Below are 20,982 nucleotides of genomic sequence, written 5' to 3' on the forward strand. Positions count from 1 at the left end.
CCAGAACAAATACGATCAGGAAGTAATGGCGAGGCAGTTCAGCTGATCTATTTCGAGCACCATGACAAAGAAAACTAATTTAGTGTTATAATTAGAAACATGGAGAGGAAAAAGCTCATTTTGGAGAAGTGCTGCTGCTGGAACGTTAGCATTGGTGCTGATGGAGCTAATCAGCTCTGAGAGGTGGAAGAATGAAACCAAACTATACATTTAGCATCTTCATGCAAACCAGGTTTGACACTGCAATTGTCTGCAGTTGGGAATAAGTGCAAGGCTGAAAGGTGACCTTACAGAGAGTTTTCAAAGAAGCAGACTAAACAAACAGTGTTTCAGGACTTTTTTTTAGAGCTTGAAAACCAAAACCACATGTCACAATCTTTTTTGTTCATATTTGATGACTACTTTTCAAAGACTATCAGCTATTTGCGTGTAGTTCATGGTTTTAAATGTATTTCATGTTACATATTAACGGCTGGAAGAATAATGTTTTTTCAACTTCTTGTAATTACAACAAGACCCATTTAACTTCTTGCAAATGGAAATATGACATGAATGAACTGAAGTACACTGGAAGGACTTTCAAACCTGTAACGTATTTCTTTTCATTGTCTTCTCAAGAGGTACATTTGAATGTTCTCCAGGGGGGAAATAAATAAATAAATAAATAGCCACTCCAAAAGGAGTTTTCAATTTAAAGGAGATAGAGACTGCAGGCTTAGTTACACAAATCCTATTGTGTACCTAAATATGGCCAATTTGCCTTGCATTTTCTTGGAATTCAAAGCTACCTTTTTCCTGCTTTCACCCTAGTGACATTTCAGTTCTCCTTGGCTGTCTCAGTGCTGTTGTTTGTAAAGCTGCTCTGTAAAAAGGGTCAACACAATGACCCAAGTTAGAAGTAATTATCCAAGAGTAAAGAAGAAGAAAAAAGGCCAAAAGCAGTGCACCATGTAGCTGCATAGTGAGACACAATTGGGTGATGAAGGATGTGTATTTAGGGAAGATGAAGGGAAAGCGAGACAGCAGGAGGGAAGAAAAAGTGAACAAGGAGATGGGCTATAGCAGATACACAGAAAAGATGCATTTTCATTCACTGCCAAGCTGTCTTCCCTCCGTATTTCTTTACCGGATTTCATACTGGATTTTCCTGGCGTACAGATGTTAATCTTTTGAGGTAGTTAACTTGAAGGGAAAAGACAAAAGCACAGCAATATTGGAATTTCTTCTCTCAGGGTACACAGAGAAAAGGGAAGTAGAGCACTAGGATGGAAAGTGAGGTCCTAACTCGAGCTGGTTAAGACAAGCGTGGGTTTTGCAAGCCTGGTGTCCTACGACGGTTATTTGAAGTGCTTTTTCACTGCCCGCAGCTCCATACCTTCGTAAGTTCCTACTTCCAGAAGGGTCCCACTTCGCTCCAACTCCAGAAACTCCTCCACAGTCAGAAAGTTATAATCCACACCAGGCACTTCTCCTTCTCTTGGAGGACGGGTTGTGCCTGAAAGGAAAAATTAGCATGTTAATATAGTTGTTTTCTTACCAAGACTTAAAAGGGACAATAAAAAATGATCATAAAGATCCAACAGTATCTCTAAAATACAATTCGGTGAGCTACACACAGAGCAGTGTCAAAAGTTCAGCTAGAAGTTAGGAGTCCACATAAAAACAAGACAAGACATAGATCACAGGTTGAGCTGGCGGTACCAGTTGTTCCACCCCCAACAACGTTTTTGATATTCCCAGAAAGTCTCTCTGGCAAAGAAATCTCTCATATCACACGCAGAAACACAGCTGGAATAGTTTGGTATCTGGGAATATGCCAGCAACTACCTTCCTGCCATTAGCACAGTCTGTCATACTTCAACTTCACTAAAATTGCAATCTGTATTCTCGGATAAGGCAACTTCTTTCTAGCTTCCACTATTTCTGTATCACTTTATCTCACCAAATATTCTTTCACATCATAAAGATCTTTTCTCCCTTATTTCTTCTTAATATTTTATCTCTATTTATGCTATTAGTTTTTATTCAATGTTAAAAAGTACCGCGAGACAATTTTGATGCACTGTTCACGCATGCTCACTAAAGAGACAACCTGCAAACTCTTCTCATGGAAGTTCACCTATAAGCTCGTTCCAGTTCAAGAAATACTTTTTCTTTTGAGTAATAATTCACACTGAATCCCTCTCTAGCACTCAACAATTTAAACAGTACCCATGGAGAACGGGGCTCTGATCGCTGCTGCTCTGCCAGCTCTGAAACCCTTCTCCCTTCTGACCAATTTACAGCCCTTTGAAGCATGGTATAAGATGAGTCATTTCATGACTTTTTGCTAAGATGGCTTGGGCCACTGCATTTTAGGTCACTGAGCACAGCTTAATTGATTAGGATCAATTTCTGTTCGCTAGCCTTTATTTTCCACGACTCCGGAGGCTAGGAGATGGCTGGATTCTGTACATCTGAGATTAAATATAAATGACAGATTTACAGATGGTACAGGAACCTGAACTTTAGAAGAAAGAGCAGCGTTAGAGAGTTGGAGGTGTCCGAGTGCTGTGGCCGCAACCAATCTGCTGGCTTGGGAATAATACCTTTAGAGATATGGAAACCATACCTAACATTTAATGAAGCGTGATTCCTCACTTCTGTGGGACTCTTCCGGCCCCTGGGCAGTGCCTTCTCAGTGCATACAATTTCTTAAACCCTCTATAAAAGGACAGAAGAAAGTATAAAGAAGCTGAGCTTCTGGAAACTAATTGGGAAGATTCCAGCTCTCAGAAGTTGAAAGAGCATAAATTTACCATGCCTGCATCTGGCAAATGTTTTCCTCAAGTGCCAGGGAAGCGGAAAGTCTGCTTATGCCCTATTCATCTGAGAGACTGTTCAAGAGGTCAGTCTTGACAGAGTGATACCCTTGAAAGACTATCACTAATTTCCTTGATAGACATCCACTTTCTCTAACATCCTCCATTTCTTGTTTCAAAATAGAAACTCTCTCTTTTTTTATTATTTACCATCAGCCTTCAGATAGTCTATAAATTCCTGTGCTTTTTCTATCATTACTTCTCTTGGAGCTGTGTGAATGGGTGAAGGCAGGAGGAGGAAAAGCAAAAAGGGGATGGAAATGATGATGGCTATCTTCACCCTACTAGCAGAATTACTCTTTCCTATTTGAAAGGATTCAATTTTGCATTCTTTGTATTCTTGAATCCTTACAGTTAGACTACAATGGTTTTTACCACGTAGTTTGTAACAGAGGACAGATGTCTTTCACAGATCTAGACCAGAGAAATACTGGAACTGCACCACATGCCTCGCTCTGCCTGAGCGTCTGCATTTCTATCTAAAGGCAGGCAGCGAGGCTGAGCGGGCAATGCCCACGCAGGTCCCTCCCTGGCATGCAAGGCGCATGCAGGCACCCAGGATGAAGTGGCACAGCTTGGACGCAGCACCTCCTCCCTGAGCATCAACATCGCTGTGGATGTTCAGGCTGTGAGGACCCTCGCCAGGGCATCGTGGCTCTTACCCCCTGCCAGGTTCCCCTAAACCAGGCCCACGAGAGGTAAGGAGGAAGAATGAAAAGCTTCAGCAATAAGTATGTCCAAGGATGTGCTGGAGCTGTCCCATGCCTGGAGCACAATGGAAGTGAGAATTAAACTCTGTAGTGCTCCTTGTCCAATGCATCAGTCAAACATCACCCTGAGCCATGCGGCACGCGAGCCGAATGACAAAGATTGGGACATACTTTTTCCCAGTAACTGACAACACGCATTCATGAGACACAAAGATCGGGGGACTTCAGGATTCATTTTACTTTATCTTTTAAAGCCGCCTTCTTTTCTTTATCTATATCTTCCCACAGAAAGTATTTATTAATCCTTTTTTTTCCTTCTGAATTTTTATAGCAGTGAAATTGCAGTCAGCAGTTTACTAGTGCTGGCTGCCTATTTGACATGACAATTATATCTCTGCCATAATTCCTCCTAGCCATTTTAATGGATCTATTTGTTTCATCTCAGTGTTCTTAATTTCCTGAATATGTTCAAGGCGAAAAATCGCAGATGTGCTTGCTATCAGCACGATTGCCTGCAACACACGCCGAATGCATTAGAAACACCAAGTCACCGCGTAAAAGAAAAACATTACATCACAGAGATAACATTTGTCACCTCGCGTCGGTCTCCAGCAACAAACAGGGGGAAAATAAAAACTACACTGGTTAGGATATCTTATCTGGGTGAAGGCGAAAAACCCAACAAGTTTCCATGTTGCTGTCTAGAGCAAAGATGGCTTGCAGATGCTCGGGCTGTTATCCTGCTTCACATCTGAGCAAGTGTTAGTGAATGCAATTCAGAAAGGCAGGGGAAAGGGAAAACCCGCCTCCATTTTTCTTGTAGCTGAATGACAGGCTGCCGGCTGGACACACGCCTGGCAGATGGCATTTCAAAGAGTTTTCATGAACCATCTGGGATGTGTACAATGATTACAAACCACACTTACAACAAAGCCAGAAGGGTTGCTTCACAAGGGGGTGGGGGGAGAGGGCGGGCGGAAAGAAAGGGGGAAAGAAAAGAAAACCAAGAGGCGCGTAAGCAAACTTTATGACTTTTCTCAGGCACATGACGCTAAGAATAATCAGCACCTTCCACCCCGAGCCCTTCCACAGCCTGAAACAACTGCTCGACTACTGTGCAGCATGTGTGTGCACAGCCCAGCACCATCGCAGGCTGCAAGCTACCGTTGGAGCTTTCTGCTGATAAACTCCAAATTGTAATTAAGCCTCCCATCATTAATGTGACTTAATTATGTACAAAGCATAGTGTGTGGGTGTGTCCTCCCTCCCCCTTTAAATTGCATTTCAGCATCCTTAACACAGGATGGTCATCACTGAAGGAGAGGGCTATGGAGATGACTGTACATTTTAGCAGAGCTAATAGCAGATCAGACCACTGCTAATGGCAGAATTAATTGAGCACAATGAGTGCTGTAGACGGCCCAAACAGGAGTTAAGATACTCCACTAGAACAGGCGAGCCAATCATATTTAAATGTGTTAACCTGCCTGCCATGTTTGCACTGAAATATTAAGTGGCATCAAATCTTATTGCCATTAGATAGCAATTTAACTAATTAATTTGAGCTATGTCCCACTGCGTGACTAGCTCAGATTTGCTAATGCTGCAACAAGAAGGAACTGGAGGAGCAACCGAGTGGTTACCGACTCCTTCTGCACATTTAATGGTTCATAAACTTTCACTATTATTTGGCTAGAATGTCCCACAACGTATAGAACTAGTTAGAGACATTAAATTCACAGGGGAATTGCTCAAACCTTTGGCAACCACAGCAGACTTAAGAAAATAAATAAATAAAAATAAGGTGAGCATTGCAGGTCTTACCTTCTCTCTTGGTCTGGGGAGGTAAAACTACATATAACATGGGTGGCTCAGATGCTAGGTGAAACGTTTGCCCGGCTGTTGGTTTGGTTATCACATCCAAGCTAGCTGCATCCTAGTTTATTCATGCACCACTAATGCTTGGGCCATAGAAGAGGGATCTCATCATGGGCTGGACACCCCACCCGAGAAATTGCTTACAGACACAGGTGAGTTTGCCCACGCAGAGCCCAGTGCTGTACTTAAGCTAACTAAATTAAAGTTTGTCATCCATGCCTAGAATAACTGGACTGTGGCTCAGATGTACTGATCACTATCAACTATTATTCTGAATAATTTAAGTGCCCATTTAAAAGACAAATAGCTGCTGCTGTTGTGTTGCCTATCAACCATGCTGACAATTACCCAACATGAGCCGCAATTATAGTATGGCCAGATTGTTAATATGTGATTCAGGGGCTGTTTAGCTCCTTATCAATCTACCAGGGCCTCGTGTTAAGCTGTTAATAGCCACTGATGCCCTGCTGCTAAATTAATCAGAATCTTTGCTTATTGTAAAGACTTCAAAGGGGCCGTAGTCACTTCAATTACTTTCTTGTTAAAACAAAACAAAAAAACAGTTCCTGAGCAGTAATTCTGTTACCATGCACCAAAACAGCCCCTAGCAAGTCATTTAGAAGTTGACTTCTCAAGCGCAGAACACCTACACATCGCCCATTTGCAAAGCAATGATTTCTGCAAACGCCTTATCCAATTCCACTGTCTGGCAATGATAATCTGGTGAGCCACCAAAATATAGCTGATCAAGCCACAACTCATTTGCTTCTCATCCGCACTGACCAGCTTCTCTTAAAATGACAGATAATGCGGGAGTTGTACACTCAGAGTAATGATATAGTTGCTACAACCATATTTTATACAAACTCAAGTCACTGGTGGTTACCACAGGTGAATGGAACTGTAGCAAATAAGGTTTTAACGTGAAGCGTACAGGGATGCTACCGACTCACGAAGCTGCAACGCCAAGCACTGTTGTGGGGGTTTGCTGAGAGGCTGTTTGCAGGCGGGTTAGAAGGAAGGATGCTGTTCTTGCCATTGCTCTTGAAGACTGGTATTTTTCTTCATTCAGCAAGAAGAGACTGCTCTCATCACCTACACTGAAAAAATCTTCAGCTGCCAAGGAAGAAACATATTAGGAAAACAGCCCCTCTTCCCTCTGCACAGTGTTTAGAGGTCACCTTCTTCCCTCATGTCACAGGATAATTTGGAGAGCCTCCTTTGGCTCTCCTGCATCTGTCACCTACGGTGCCAGATAACTGGAAGGCAGGACAAACTCCACATAGCTGCTAATGGCAAGTAGAGAGGGGAAAAGACACAGAAAACCTGGTCTGTCTCCAGAAGAGGCGACTTGATGAGCAGCCAAGCTTAAGGCAGAACCTACCTGCATCACAGTATTAGAAATAGCCTTATCTACATTAACAAAAAATAAAGTGTAACCTATCTGTAAGAAAACATTGTACACAGAACATCTTATTGACTTCTGGGGTTATCCAAACTTAAGACTACTGATTGGGTTTTTTCAACAGCAGTTGTAGGAATTGTATTTGGACACTGTTATGCTCTCTATTACACACGTGTGTCCCCCCACTTACCTATGGTAAGGAGTAAGGGGTAATTTATATTAGTTGTAACTACATGAAGATACGGAAGTTTCAGAGCGGTCTAGTCTGTTACAAACCAAACGTGCTTGACTTATAAATACAACTTGCTCCTGAAACTTGAAACTCAGGAAGCTCATTCTGGGATTTTAAATGTTGCCTGTCCCTTCTCTAGCCAGTGACTTGATACCTATAAACCACAAGAACGTGACAAGCATTCAAAGTGTCTCGGTGGTGGAGTAGAAATTCAGTCCAAAGGAGAATGTGGTCTGTCGCTAGAAATTAATTCACGGCTCTGTTAATGATGCATGTGCAAGAACAGATGTTGATTGACTCTTCCTGGCCACACAGATAACTGCAGTACTAAAAGCAAATTTCTGTCACCGTGGTCAGCAAGAATGACTGATTAAACCCAGAAAACAGCTGGCCAAGACAAACCTGTCTTTCTACAGACACATTTCAGAGAGAAACGCATTTCGTGGCTGTGGTCTAAAGTAATTTTTCTTCTACAGGGGGAGATGGAAGGGATTTGTATAAAGAGGTCATTTTCTCCTTCTGCTCCCACCAGCCTTTCCAGCAACACTAAGTGGCCTCAGCTGGATCCCACAGCAGCAGTTTGTGAGGATCCCCTCTTGCTCAAAGGACTGTGCCAGCCACGCACACGAGCAATGGCAGGTCAACCCTCAGGGCATGTAAAAGCCGCTCTCCCTTTTTCTGAGGCGCCATGTCCAGTTGCATCTCTCTGGCCCTTTTCTCAAAGATGTACTGACTGCCTGGAGCCTTCCCGGATAAGTGATTCAGCCAAGCTGCACAGCAACAGCTCGGAGTTTGTATACCCTCCAGGCAGCAAGTTATTTTTGTCCCTTTTAAATCTATTTTTGGTATTCCTGTGGCCTTCACTGTGACCAAATAAGAACATTGATAATCTTCAACACATTTATCCTTATAGCGTTACGAGGTAGAGAAAGCGAGTTTGTTTCCGGTTTATAGCAGAAGATCAGCCAGACCCAGGCTCTCAAAGGACTTCAGGAGCCTAATTCTAGAGAAATCAATGGGATTCAGGAAACCCTACAGATCAGAATCAGGGTCTAACAGATTAAAAGGGACAAAAACAACTTGCTGCTGCGTTGGGGCTTTGCAAGCTCATTTGTATGAGTCATGAAACACCATGCCGTGGCTACACAAAGCCAATTCAGCATGAGGGGATTCGCTCTCGACTGTAATATCAATTTAAAAGAAGCTGATAATTACCTGATGACTAGAAGAAGTAAGGGTACAAAACCTGCCACACTCCCCAACAAAGCCACTTAAAAAAGACCTGTTTAAGGATCTACGCCAAATATTCAAATACAGCAGCACCTCCCTGACCTGGGAAAGTACCACCGATGGTACTACTGCAGTGTGGCAGTTGCTAATGCAGTTCCAACCTCTTCATGTGTCCTTCAGAGCATTCATTTGCTTTGTCCTAAGGAAAAAAGAGTATTCTGGCATCAAATCAAACATAAATAATATATGTTCTTGGGTTCGCAATAACAGCAGCTCGCCTTCTGAATCCCTCTCTTTGAGTGATTGCTGTTACCTCAGCAGACACCTGCAGCCGAATCCCTCTCATTTCCCACGAGGTGGGACACCCACCAAGAAGATTAAACTTCATGAACTAATGAGTTTGCCATTAATCCTGTGTTCATGGAGTTCAACAGCATGACATCCACTACTTTAAATTGTGAATTACTGATGAAAAAGCAAACTACGTACCTCCTTGGCGAGAAGACCTTAGCTGTAACTATGCACAATTTTATTCTTTCTAATACATGGATTAGTGTAATAAAGTGTAATTTTATAAATCAATAAAGCTGTAGTAACAAGATTGAGCTGTAGTGTTCTGCTTTTAAATATTGGCACAGAAATGAATTAAAATTGCCATTTGTGTAAGTGTGTATGTGACTTATGGGAAGTGAACCTAGCTGAAAGTAAATTAACAGGGTGATTATATACTTGCATGTATATTCAGTTTCTCACACATATACATTTTTAGAAGTCTAGATAATGCTACAACCATGACGCACACCTTTATTTCAAAAGGACTACCTTTCTTCTACGTAAAAATTGTTATAGTTACTTTCAGTAGAAATTTTGTCTATCTTGGAAAAGGCTACAGCTGAAGATGGTAAATTAAATAGATACACTGGATAATTACAGAGCACCCGTATCAGCTGATTATTTTTAATCCTGTAGATCATTCACTCCAGGCTATCTCAACCCAAACCTAACCTGATCCCTGTAGCGCTTGCTCAGGGCTGCCCCACATCAGCCATCTCAAGCCTTACCATGCAGAGGCACAGCAACGCTCTACGCTGCGTGCCCAGAGCAGCTATGGAAAAGCACAATGCGGATTAAGATGACTATTCCATACAAATACGCACATCTGTATTAAGTACAACAGGCCAAAGGTGGGGCGGGGTGTGTGTGAGTGCTTAAAATCTACTTTGAAATACGTCACAGGAGACCTGGGATGTAGGGTCGCTCCCACACAAACAGCACTTTCAAGCAAATACCTCGTAGTCTTATTTATAATCTCACATTATAGGAAGTAGTTTATCTGGAAGTACAACCTATCTTCCTTTATATCTGCTTTTTTCATGGCTACTTGCAAAGCTACCTGATTTCTACAAATTGCCAAAGAGAAGGTGTAGCCCAGCCTGAGAGTTTCATAAGTCAAGGGCTAGCACTAAAACCAAGCTGTGAACTGGTCAGTAGAGGCACTCAGCTGCTGAGAAACAAAACACCCATCAGCTCCCTGTCATGTCTGGCAGAGTGGCTGAGCTTAAGATAGTGTAGTATTAAAAATTGGTTTTCATTAACTATTGGATCTTCAGGTAGCTTGGTACACGTTTTGAGTAGGTCACATTTCAGTAGAATAATAGAATAGGCAAAAAATAAAACACTCTGAAACCTTTTGCTTAATGTTAGAGACAGAAGACTGGGAGGAAAGGGCTTTGGGAAAGATGAGGGGCCAAGACAGCACTCAGGACTGAGCGTACTGCATACCCTCGGAAGATGAATTGCCAAGTCACAAGAGCAAAAAGAGACACAAAACCATGCAAGTCAGATAGGCTGAGTTCACTGGCTTTTCAGGAAAACTTAAGGGGTTTGTAAACATTGCACAATCCTTTTCGCCCACCATGAAGTACTGGAGGAATTTCCCAATTTGGTGGAAGACATGCAGTGGAGTCTTGAAGCAGAAATACACTGACAAGAACACAACAGACAGTTTTATCTTGGATTTTTGAAATAAAAAAAAATAATGAAAACTTGTTTGGGCAATGCATGTGACTACTCTAACCAAAGGAAGAACAAAAAAAACACATCAGAAACTACTGTTAGCCATATATGTGTAAATTTGTCTCTCCACGAGATTAGCAGTACACCTTCCCAGGAGCGAGATTGCCTGTTTGTTCCCCACAATGACATTACTACACAAGCTGCCACAATTCTTGGAAGGAAAAAACTTCTTTCTTTTCTTTAAAACTTGGATACAAAAAATTTTAATCTCCCCAAAACAAGGTATCCTATTTTCTATGCTACTTCAGGGCTTCAGACATGTCCTATGAACAGATACTGTAATTAAGCTTGTAATAAATCGATTATCCAACACAGACCAAACACCTGCAGTATTTCAATTCAGTTTTTATTAAAAAACAATGTTTGCTTTTGACACCTGCATACGTACATGTACATATGTCCATGAAAAGATATTCCACACTTTAAAGCTATAGTAATAAATAGGAGATTATTTGATGTCCGCTAGCTCAACTGCTTCAACAAAGATTACTTACCTCCCTTGCTGTTTGTCTTCCGAAGCTGTTTGTACTGCCGAGGTAAGTACAACACAATGTGGGTCATCCCTGGTTGGGTGTGATATAAAACTCTTTCTGTTGACTTTAATTGCCCTTCTAGGAGACCTTTAATTTGCAGTTAAAAGTCTTAATAAAACACCTCACCTAACAGCATGTGCCTAAAACTAGATCAGTTCATTAGTCTAATCTCTGTAAAATTCCACCATAGAAAGATAGAGTCATACAAACCCTACACATTTATCTCTGAGGCATTGCCTGAAGTTTGTTTCAGCGACCACATCCAGTCTACTGAAAAGAGAGACTCAGAGAGAGGTTTTTTTTTAAAAACAGAACACCATTCCATCACACTTCCACAGGACATCAAACCAGTCTTTTTCCCTAAACAACATACACTGGAGATATTGTCTCCATGGTATACTTTCTCCCCCTAGCCCAGGGCCACAAAATGCTATAAACCTAATGGACTTCCAACTGCGATAACCTCATCACACTCTTAGAAAGCCACGAGTCTCCTGTGGCTCTTTAGTTTTTGGCTCTGCTCGCTCACCAACCCTTGGTTCAGATGGGTCTTGTTCCCTGACAAATCCTCCCCGACCTTTGCTTAGTAGTTTTCCAGCTTCATATTCAATACTGACCAATAAATGTGAACATATCAGATATAGCAAGAAGTATGCAGATTATAAAAACAGGCAGTTATGAAGCCATATGGATGCACTTACTGTAAAACTCAAGGGAAGGACTAGAACAGACAGCAAATCTACCCAGCAATATGCGCATTTAGGCACTATTCCCTACAGACCCTGTCCCTTAATTTTACCTGTTCTTAACTGCTACCAATTTCTGTATTTTTTTTTCAGTAGCTCTGTATGCACAGCACGCTTTAGTTCTTCATGACTGCTAACGCTTTAGCTGGTTGAAAACATTCTCCTGGTTCACTTTCTGTAATGTTGTGATCAGGTAACTGCTCAGGATGCTGAAAAAATGCCAAACGTTGGGAAATTGATTGGTGTTTGAGTTTCAGATTCATTTCTACCGATAATTGGAAGTGTTAAAATGTAAAAGAAAACAAATACATTAATTTTAATTCTTTTCTTACCTCACTGAAATAAAAACTATTAGAATATTTTATTATTTACCGTTCCCTTGCTGTAAATTCCACACCCCCAGCTCTAACACAGAAAGAGCTTATTAATCCTTATAGTTTTGTAAGTGCAATAAAATACTAAAGAAAACACAAGTTACAATACCTTTTCCTCACTTTTAATTAAAACATTCCCTGGTACAGTAAGCCTGCTGGTTAGGTAGCGCATAACTCTGCATCTCTGCAGTCCGAAGCTAACTGTCATGCTATTGATAATGTATACAGGCTTCTCCATTTATTTTATTGCTTTTTCAGTTGTACACAAATAATAAAAACCTTGCCTCCCAATCCTGTCACCACCTATGAATTTCATAGGATATACACCCACAGGGTGCTTTACTCTGCCTTTCTGAAGCCAAGCACCACCCCTATAAAATACTCCAGTGCTTAAACTGGGGACAATGACATAGCGTTTGGCTTAAATGGTCTCTGCTTCATTTCATCTGATGACTTCTAGCTATACCTTCTCTCTGTTAAATGTCCCTGTGTAGGCGTTTATAGCTCTGCGTCCACACAAAACAATCATTCCATCACATTACACACTCCGTCATTTTATTAGCTTCTTGCAAATCATTTTCTGCAAGTGCCCCAATTTTAAATGCCATTTTAAACTCATTTGCTGGTTTACCAGTGCCCTTCTGGTATTGACTAGCCAAGAGACGCCACATGGAGCCATAAAGCCAGCAGCTCCCGCTTTCACTGCGGTGAGTAATTCCAGAGTACCTCCAGGTCCCCACTGTCACTGGTTTGAATCCAACATAAATAAACAGCACACAAAAATTATCCTTGTGCAACTGTCTGGCAGCCCAAACAAAACGAGCTGTTCCTTGTCTTGCCTCCAATTCCCGACAAACAAAAACGCCACCAGGTTTTAGCTTGTACCTGCGTCAGCATCACGCCGAGGATAAGGAAGTAATCCTCAAAACCACAATTACCTCCTCGGCTTAGGCACGGTTGGTGGAGGATGTTGTGATCTGGGGTGTTGAGAAGACAGTTTTCCCAGAAATCTGCTTTCTCACGCTACTAGATCAGTACATGCCTGGAAAATGAATGCCTAAAAACACACAACAGATCTAGGCTTTAGAAAAACACAAAGATGAGATTCTCTCAGAAGTATCTATATGTTATTTGACTTAGAAGACAGTCAAGTGATTATCAGAGAGACAGAATGGTTTTTTTCAGGACAAGGATGACATATAGCAGATAAGACCTTGCTAAAAAAATAAAGTTTAAACCTAAACTCCAGCACTTATTTTCAAAGTGTGAAGCGTTTATCCTTTGACAACTGTGCCGAGTCCTTCAGATGAGTGACATAGGTGAAACCACTTTGCCAGACAGATGCTGATACAGAACTGCTAATGGCACTTGCTGCAAATCACCTGTTTAGTTCAAAGCTATCCCAATTGCTTCAAGACCAATTCCCATGCTTCACGTTAAACACGTGCTCAAGTTTCTGCAGGATAGCAGCCTAGAGGCGATAAAAGTTTTGTGGATCAAAGAAAGAAACGAACTTTGTTTTGGTCTTATCCGGGGTTCTGACTCGGGACACTGCTGATTTAAGGTGATGTGCGGTCCCCGCTGCCCATCACGCCGGTGGAGGCAGCGAGGCTGGCAGGCACTGGTGGTCCCAGCTCCCAGCACCGCATGTCCCAGGATGGGACTGCCAGGCTTCACCAGAGGCCCATGCCGACATGCCGGGCTGTGAAGGGCAACACACGTTTTCTTCACGTCTGCTCTCACAAAGGTGACAACCAGTGGCAGAGCAACATGGCAGTCAGAAAGGCTAGTGACATCTTACCTGATTTCAAGTAAATCCAGGAGACACGGTGAATCAGAGACTCGATTACCAGACTAGCCATTCATTAATCTGTTAGGAGTCTAAATTCTCGGTACGATGACATACAGATGTGTACTTAGATGAAGTCATAAACGAAACATACCAAAAAAGCTCAAACATTCAAGAGCATGATTGGTGGTGTATTGTTTTATGACACTGGAACCATTTTTTTTAAAGAAACATTTCTCTCACCCTGTCGAGGAAGCATTGCAGAAAGGCAAAAGAGAACCAGAGAGGAATCCCTGCTACCTCTGCAACTGCAGGATGAGGGTGACCAAAGCCCAATGGATGTGACATAATGTAATCGCAGGCATTTAAAATAAAAATAAAATGAACATCCAATCGTCCAACATCCATCAAAAAATCTCAGCAGCTCCCATTTGTCAGTGTATTTGCCTTCAAAACGCCTTCAGCAAGGTGGGAAGATGAAACTGCACCCATTTTTCAGATGGAGGCACGGAGCAGCCAAGCTGGCAGCCCAAGCTCAGAGCCGATTAGGAAGCGAAAGAGCAGAAGGTCACTTGTGTCCCACGATTCTGTGGTTAGCAGGCAACATTTTGGGGTTAATAGCATTACGAGCTCTGTGATGCTGATCTGTTGAGATAAATGTGACAGTCCTTAGTGATGGCTTCATCAGAGGGAACTGCTGACTCAATATTTAGGCGTAGCAGCAAGAGCTGTTTATGTGCATACATTGAAAAACAACAGATGACTTCTGGAGCAAAACACATGGGTAAAATTCTCACTCGAGGCAATACAAAAGAGCCAAAGTAGCTAAAGCACTTTCCCACAGTGACTGTGCAGTAAAGTAAATTAGAGCTCTGTGTAGCAGTCATCCATTATCCCATATATTTTCAGCAATTCTGAGATCAGTAACTGGAAAGAGCCAATAAAACAGTATCACAAGGAAATATACATTCTTTTGACGAACTGCCACTCACTCCTTTCAGGTCACTTCATACCTCAACAGAAAATCTAAAGTTTGAAATAGTCACTATAGCATTTTTCCTACCACTATTGCCATTTGTTTAAGTTATGCTTTATACTTTCTAGATTAATGAATCACGCTAATTATTATTTTATTTTTTTTTTTCTCTCTGACTGTTAAGCCAAATTAAGCTACTTCCAGAGTTGAAGAGGAAAACACAATTATTAACATTTCCAAACATCCATTTGGCAAAAAAACATGGTGAGGGGAAAACATTGCCGTGAGTTGTGAGAAATACCATCCTCTCCTCTTACGGTTGTAGCTCTCTTTCACCTACAAGAACTTTACTTGAGATAGGTCAAGACTGTAAGCAAGTATACTTTAAAATCACAGCTCTGAGACATTCTTCAAAATACATAAAAAGTCGTTAACACTTGTGCTTCCTTGGAGCCAACTCTATCAGTTTAGAATTGCAAGACCTGCAGCTCAGAGAGATTCATCTCTCCTCGACTCTGTTGGTTCTTCCCAGCTCTCCATTAGAGGCCACACAACCGTTATTCAGGGAGCTGAAGCTTATTTCCTGGATCATTTTACTCAATGAGAATCTCATTTATTATTGAAAATAACAGAAACTTGATCTTCCCTGGAGACTTTTACAGAAGTTCAGACTGTAGGTGAATTTGTCCAACCTGCATAATGCAAGTCAATTCCTCCCAGGGTAAAGCAGCATTCAAAGTGAACAAGGCTGGCAGAATTGAATTTTTTGTGCATAATTAATGCAACTATCGATCAGTGAGAGCTTGGATTCAGAATTTTTCTGCAAGATAAATGCACAAGGATGAACTTACACACTTTGAAAAGTCTAACTTTGAGAAAGCTTCTTTGATTAATGAAAGTCTCTTGCTACTGCAAACCTAAGCGGACATTTTCCATGGCGCGCACACAGTGTCATTCAGCAGAAATGGTTCACAGTACATGGTGCCAGCTGTGACTCTTGCTTGTCACAGATCTAGATACAGTGTCTCTGAAAGACAAGTAAGTGATTTCCTGGTCTATTCCCCACTTGGTGTGTGCAAGTAATTCCCATTAGCACCAGTGGGAGTTATGCATGCGGCCGTGAGAAGACACCAATGAAAGCTCAAGTGCTGAAGGTACCTACAGGCTGTTTGAGGTAGTATTTCATGATCTTTAGCTCACACTCTTAAATCTTTTTGGAAACCATTGCTACAGATTTACCACAATGTGTGAATTTACAAATAATAATGAATTAATCCGGACTGGAATACACGCTAGTCAGGTAGCAACTGTCACAATATTTATATAACTGGATTAATAAAGCAACTCATTTTCAGCCATCCAGCACTTGCTGTCCCTCTTCCAAGGCCTAATGGTAGTGCAAAGAAAAATGAGTTGCAAGTAAGAAGTTTATTTTGTATGCTCCGTGTTACAGACACAGGACAGTAACTTCATGGACTGGCTGATGCGACACGTCCTCTTGACGACATCCTATTTTCCCATACACCGTTCTCATGCAAAGGACTTCAGATTTCTTAGGTGATATTTAAATATCTAGGTAAAAACTAGATTTTCCGAAGCTCCACCCTACTATGGGACACTTACAGTTAGATTTCTAAGAGAGTTCAACATCAAAAGATGCAAGCTTGGAGGACTGGCTCTGCAGTAGCAGACATTGGGATAGCCCTAACCTAACTATTTGCTTTGTTGATGCCAAAACACTGTAAAACTGCGTTGTCTCTGGGGCTGGAGGAGAGCAGAAGGTGAGGTTACTGCTGGAGAGAACATGACATCTTTTAAGGGCTGTCACAGGCACATCGGTAGCATCAGCAGTCCAAGAATCCAGCATAACTTTCCAAACCAGCTCATTCCTTCCCTTCCTAAAAATCAAGACAGACTCAAAAAAAAAAAAAAGACCAACTTACTTAAAAATAATTCTGTGATGTTCAAGATATACAGTTATTCTGATTTTATAACTTTCAGGGCAACACCTTCCCCACATTCCACCATAAAAGAGGCAAGTTTTCAACTAAATGGGTGCTCCCACCACCAGTGTTCAGGTACCATCAGTGGAGAATCCCTGCTGGCAGCTACAATTGGTCCTAATGGTCAGTCTCTTTGAAACTATTAAGGGCAGAAAAGCAACACTCCCTATCACATCTTTCAGGGATGATGCCTAGGCATAGTCACTCTTGCCTTGAGGTACAGGAATGGACTAAATGACCTCCTTCAAGGTCTCCTCTTAAGTCTGCAAATCACAAGAGCTGGCAACACTGCAATCATGTAGTAGAAATTTCAGGAGGAGGGCAGAGTTGTTCTAAATTATGTCAGAGTTGTAGTAAAGTGTGCGGGTAGAATAGGATTTATTTTTTCTTAAAGGTAACCAAGCCAACTCATTCATCTGTTTAGAGTATGCCTCTTTTAAATGAGTTCTTACCAAGTGCACATCTACACTGCAGTCACTTGAGGACAGAGCTCAGCAGCCAAGTACTTATGGATTTGTTAGGGCAGGTGCTGCAGTTTGCCAAGGGCAAGAGATTGTGCAACTGGATTACGAGCAACACTCAACTTCAAATCCAGTCAAGGACCTTTACACACCTGTGATCAACACTTAACAGCGTAGACAGAGCCACACACTCACCTCCACATGCAGGCTTATATAAATTCACGCTGCGGATTAAAGGTTTAAAAGTTTGTGAGATAGATAACGTGCTCAGCCAGCTCCCACCCCCCCCTCACCTCCAAGTGCCCCTTGCCCTCCCAGTCCGCCTGCACATCACCACCTCCCACTGCTGGCTCATCCTCACAGCATCCCTTTGGGCAGCACAGCTTGGCAGTCCTCAGTAGTTGCATTTGGATTTAAACAATACCAACTAATTTTAAATGATATGTTGTATAACCTTGGAAACAGCTGTGTGTGATGATCGTGGTCCAGGCAGATAAAAGCTGGTAACAGACGACTGAAAGAACATGTTTAGAGAGACAGAGATGGATGAACCAAAATGCCTGTACTCTTCAGCGCTCAGCTTTGTGCAGGGCTGCAGTTTTCTGGCTTAGCACATCAGGAGACTATACTAGAAGGGTTTTTTGGGTGTTTTTTTTTTTTTTTCCTTAACAGTTCAAGGAATTCCCTCCTCCCTCACAAACACAGGGTTTCTGTCCCTCTGTTGGACAGGAACAGGCGCAATCAGAAGGAAAAATTTCCTGCTTTTTGTGTAACTCCAGTCATGCCAGATCTGCTTCCAACACATACTGAAATTTTTGGAGCGTGTCAGTTGTTAAACCTCTGCTAAATTAGATTTCTCCCTTCCTCAGCTCCTTCTACCCCAGCGCAAAGGGCAGCGGACAACCTCTGTGAGTTTCTCCCAGAGACTGAAATTGCATCGTTATAGGTATTTCTGGTAGAAAAGTACCCTTGGCCCATATCTAACACATCCATAAGAGTCAAGCTATTCTCTCTTTCAAATGCATAACCTGGACCTTGGGATAAGGTCCCAACCTTCTCACCAACGAGGTATAAGAACTCCAGGTGGGAACACCCCACCCACACAGGCTGCAGGAGCACTGGACCATAATGCCACTTCTACCTACTTCTTCCACTAAGTAGTAGTGGCTACAGAATATGCCAGCTCCTGCACGCTCATGCTCTGCTTCAAGACACACCTCTTGTCACCACCAAAGCAAATGGAAGACCAAATCTGTCCGATGGACTGTACTGACTTATCTGCATTAAGAAGCAGGTCTAACTTAAACTTGTCAGGTCATCCAGACATGAAGGTGTTCTTAGTGATTAAATCCTGGAAGGTTTTTTTTCCTCTCCTTAGAGAACCTGAAGGAAAGGCAAGGTTGATGTTACCTCCCTCTCTGAGAGCTAGCTTGGTTCACATGCTAAGATTAAATAGTAGAACGTGTCAAGGTCTGCATGATGGGTTCACATCTCAGTTAGGAAAGCATAAGAGAACGCCAGGGTTATGCTCATCACTTCTGGAAAAAAAGAGCCTTCATCACTCACCAAAAGCTTCCCACGGCACGTTTCTAACTCATCTTCAATGCAGTCCCTCCCTTACTTTGTGCACCTCCACATGCTCCGCATCCTGATTTTGCGAATGCTGAATTTGTGCAATATAAATAAGGCTGTTTTACAGGGGTTACTCATTTCCTACAGCCCAAGCTCAGAAGCCAGGAGAGTTTGTCATCGGACATCAGAGCACTAAAGACCTGTCATCACTTTCTAGGCAACAAGTTTTATGAAGGTCTAGTATGAACAGCTTCCTGCCCTTGCCTCTCTCCTTGTGCATCTCCCAGAGGGAAGACAAATAGTTAATACTCAACTACCTTGACAAAATTACAAACCTCCACTGCTCGGCGTGTTTCACCTCTCGGCTCAGTGAAAATAAGCAAGACATGATTGCACGAGTCTACGTCCCCACAAACATACAAATAAGGAACAGTAGTGCAGAACAGGAATGCATTACCCCTTTGAAGCTCTGCTGACACGTGGGTCCGGCCTTCCTTATCACCTCTGGAGTTTACACCACTGTATGCTATAATTAGAAGAGTGTCAAACCTCAGGCAGAGCATTGCAACCATCACCGGTTGCTCCGCTGGTACGAATATGATAACCCGCAGAGCATGAGGCAGAACTCTTATCTGAGTTCTTCAACAGAGACTAAGTCCCACGCTCTTCTCCTGCTTGAAAAAGACCATATTGAATGTTTTAAAGAACATCAGGCTAGTTCATGCTGCAGAGACCCCAGGGACCTAGGTTAACAATGCCAGTCTCCTGCCCTTAATTCACGTTGTTGCAAACGGGGCTGGGGGTAACAGGAGGAAGAGGGCAGCTTGTGCAGCAAGAAAAAGGGTTAAAAATGCCACAAAAAACTTAAAGAAAAACAACTGTGAAAAGCTGACCTTTGTAAAACAGACTCACATGTCAAGTACCATTTTCATAACTGATTAAATATATATAAAAGTTTTTATACAACTGTATTATTAGATTGTTAAATATGTATGCTCAAATGTTTCCTGGGGTAGAATAGCTCTGCAAGAGTCATTCCTCACCCTTAGTAAATATTCACTACATTTTGGCACACTTGCTACATATTAAAAACTGGAACCCACAACTATTTTTTGTTTTCCTTTGTGGCACCAACCTGCAAATCTTTCTGCATTTGTGCATTATTGATCTTTTCACAGCCACTCTAGTCACTAACTTCAGATGCTTAATACTTTGAGAAAAATATAACCGACCCCGGTCAGTTACATGCTTTCTAAACAGGAGATAAATGTTTATTGCTTTATGTTCAAAATCTGCAGACTGTTGCACGCTATCCAGCCTGACAGTGAGCAAAGCTCAAGTTAAACAACGCATTTATACAACTGACATCCCAAAGAGGAATTTTTTGTTCTGGATTTCTCTAACTGCTTAAAGGCTGATTGCATACACTTTATCTCTCACCATTGGAAAGACTATAAAGCTAAAGTGAGTTTTTATAGCCACATTTCAGGATACTGAAAGCATTGGGCTATAATAGAAATGCTGACATTATCCAGCTATGGTGGTGCAACCTCTCTACCATAATTATGTACAGTTGGAGATAATAAGCACTGCTGATTCAGGAGGAATCTCTGATTGAGCTGGAAAATGCAGAAGTGTTGGATAATCTGTTTCCTGAGTGGCAACAGCAGGCCTAAAGAGCATAAACGGCGAAGCAGAGTTGGTAAGGAAACAACACCAAGTTCCAATCGTGAATCCTTAGAGATGCTCTTACTCCTTTTATTGTTCACGTGATTGCAAGAGATCTAAAGGACTCATTCAGAACTTATGCTAAGAGGACACTGCGAAGTTACCTGGAGGAGTGTCCAGCACAGGCGGCAGGGAAAGGTTTGATTATGTGACGGAGACAGTGGGCACGCAGTCGAGAGAGCACAGAGCACAGATTTTCAAAAGAACTGTGTTCCTTCCCGACCTCTTAAAAATCAAAAACCTTTACAGTATCTCAAGTTCAGCACCAAAAATGAAGGCACATAGAAAAAAAATCACAACATGCATGCGATACTACATTAAAACTGCCTGAATAACCTGCAAAAATTGCCTTGAAATCTCTGATATTATATGGGAAAAAAGCCTAATAAAACTGTTTTAACGAGTAAT

The 20,982-nt window shown here is 41.9% G+C and overlaps 1 protein-coding gene across 1 annotated transcript in view; it reads right to left on the reverse strand.

Moving 5' to 3' along the window:
• The window catches only part of LOC103921510 (membrane-associated guanylate kinase, WW and PDZ domain-containing protein 1-like), a 174,837-nt gene that overhangs the window by 88,865 nt on the left and 64,990 nt on the right, over positions 1 to 20,982 (reverse strand). Inside the window, exon 2 of the mRNA XM_009329497.1 lies at positions 1,376 to 1,495. The gene's annotated coding sequence lies outside the window, so the exon portion shown is untranslated. The remainder of the gene's footprint in view (positions 1 to 1,375; positions 1,496 to 20,982) is intronic.

The sequence above is a fragment of the Pygoscelis adeliae genome, unplaced genomic scaffold (genome assembly GCF_000699105.1).
Source record: "Pygoscelis adeliae isolate BGI_AS28 unplaced genomic scaffold, ASM69910v1 Scaffold148, whole genome shotgun sequence".
Classification (NCBI taxonomy): domain Eukaryota; kingdom Metazoa; phylum Chordata; class Aves; order Sphenisciformes; family Spheniscidae; genus Pygoscelis; species Pygoscelis adeliae.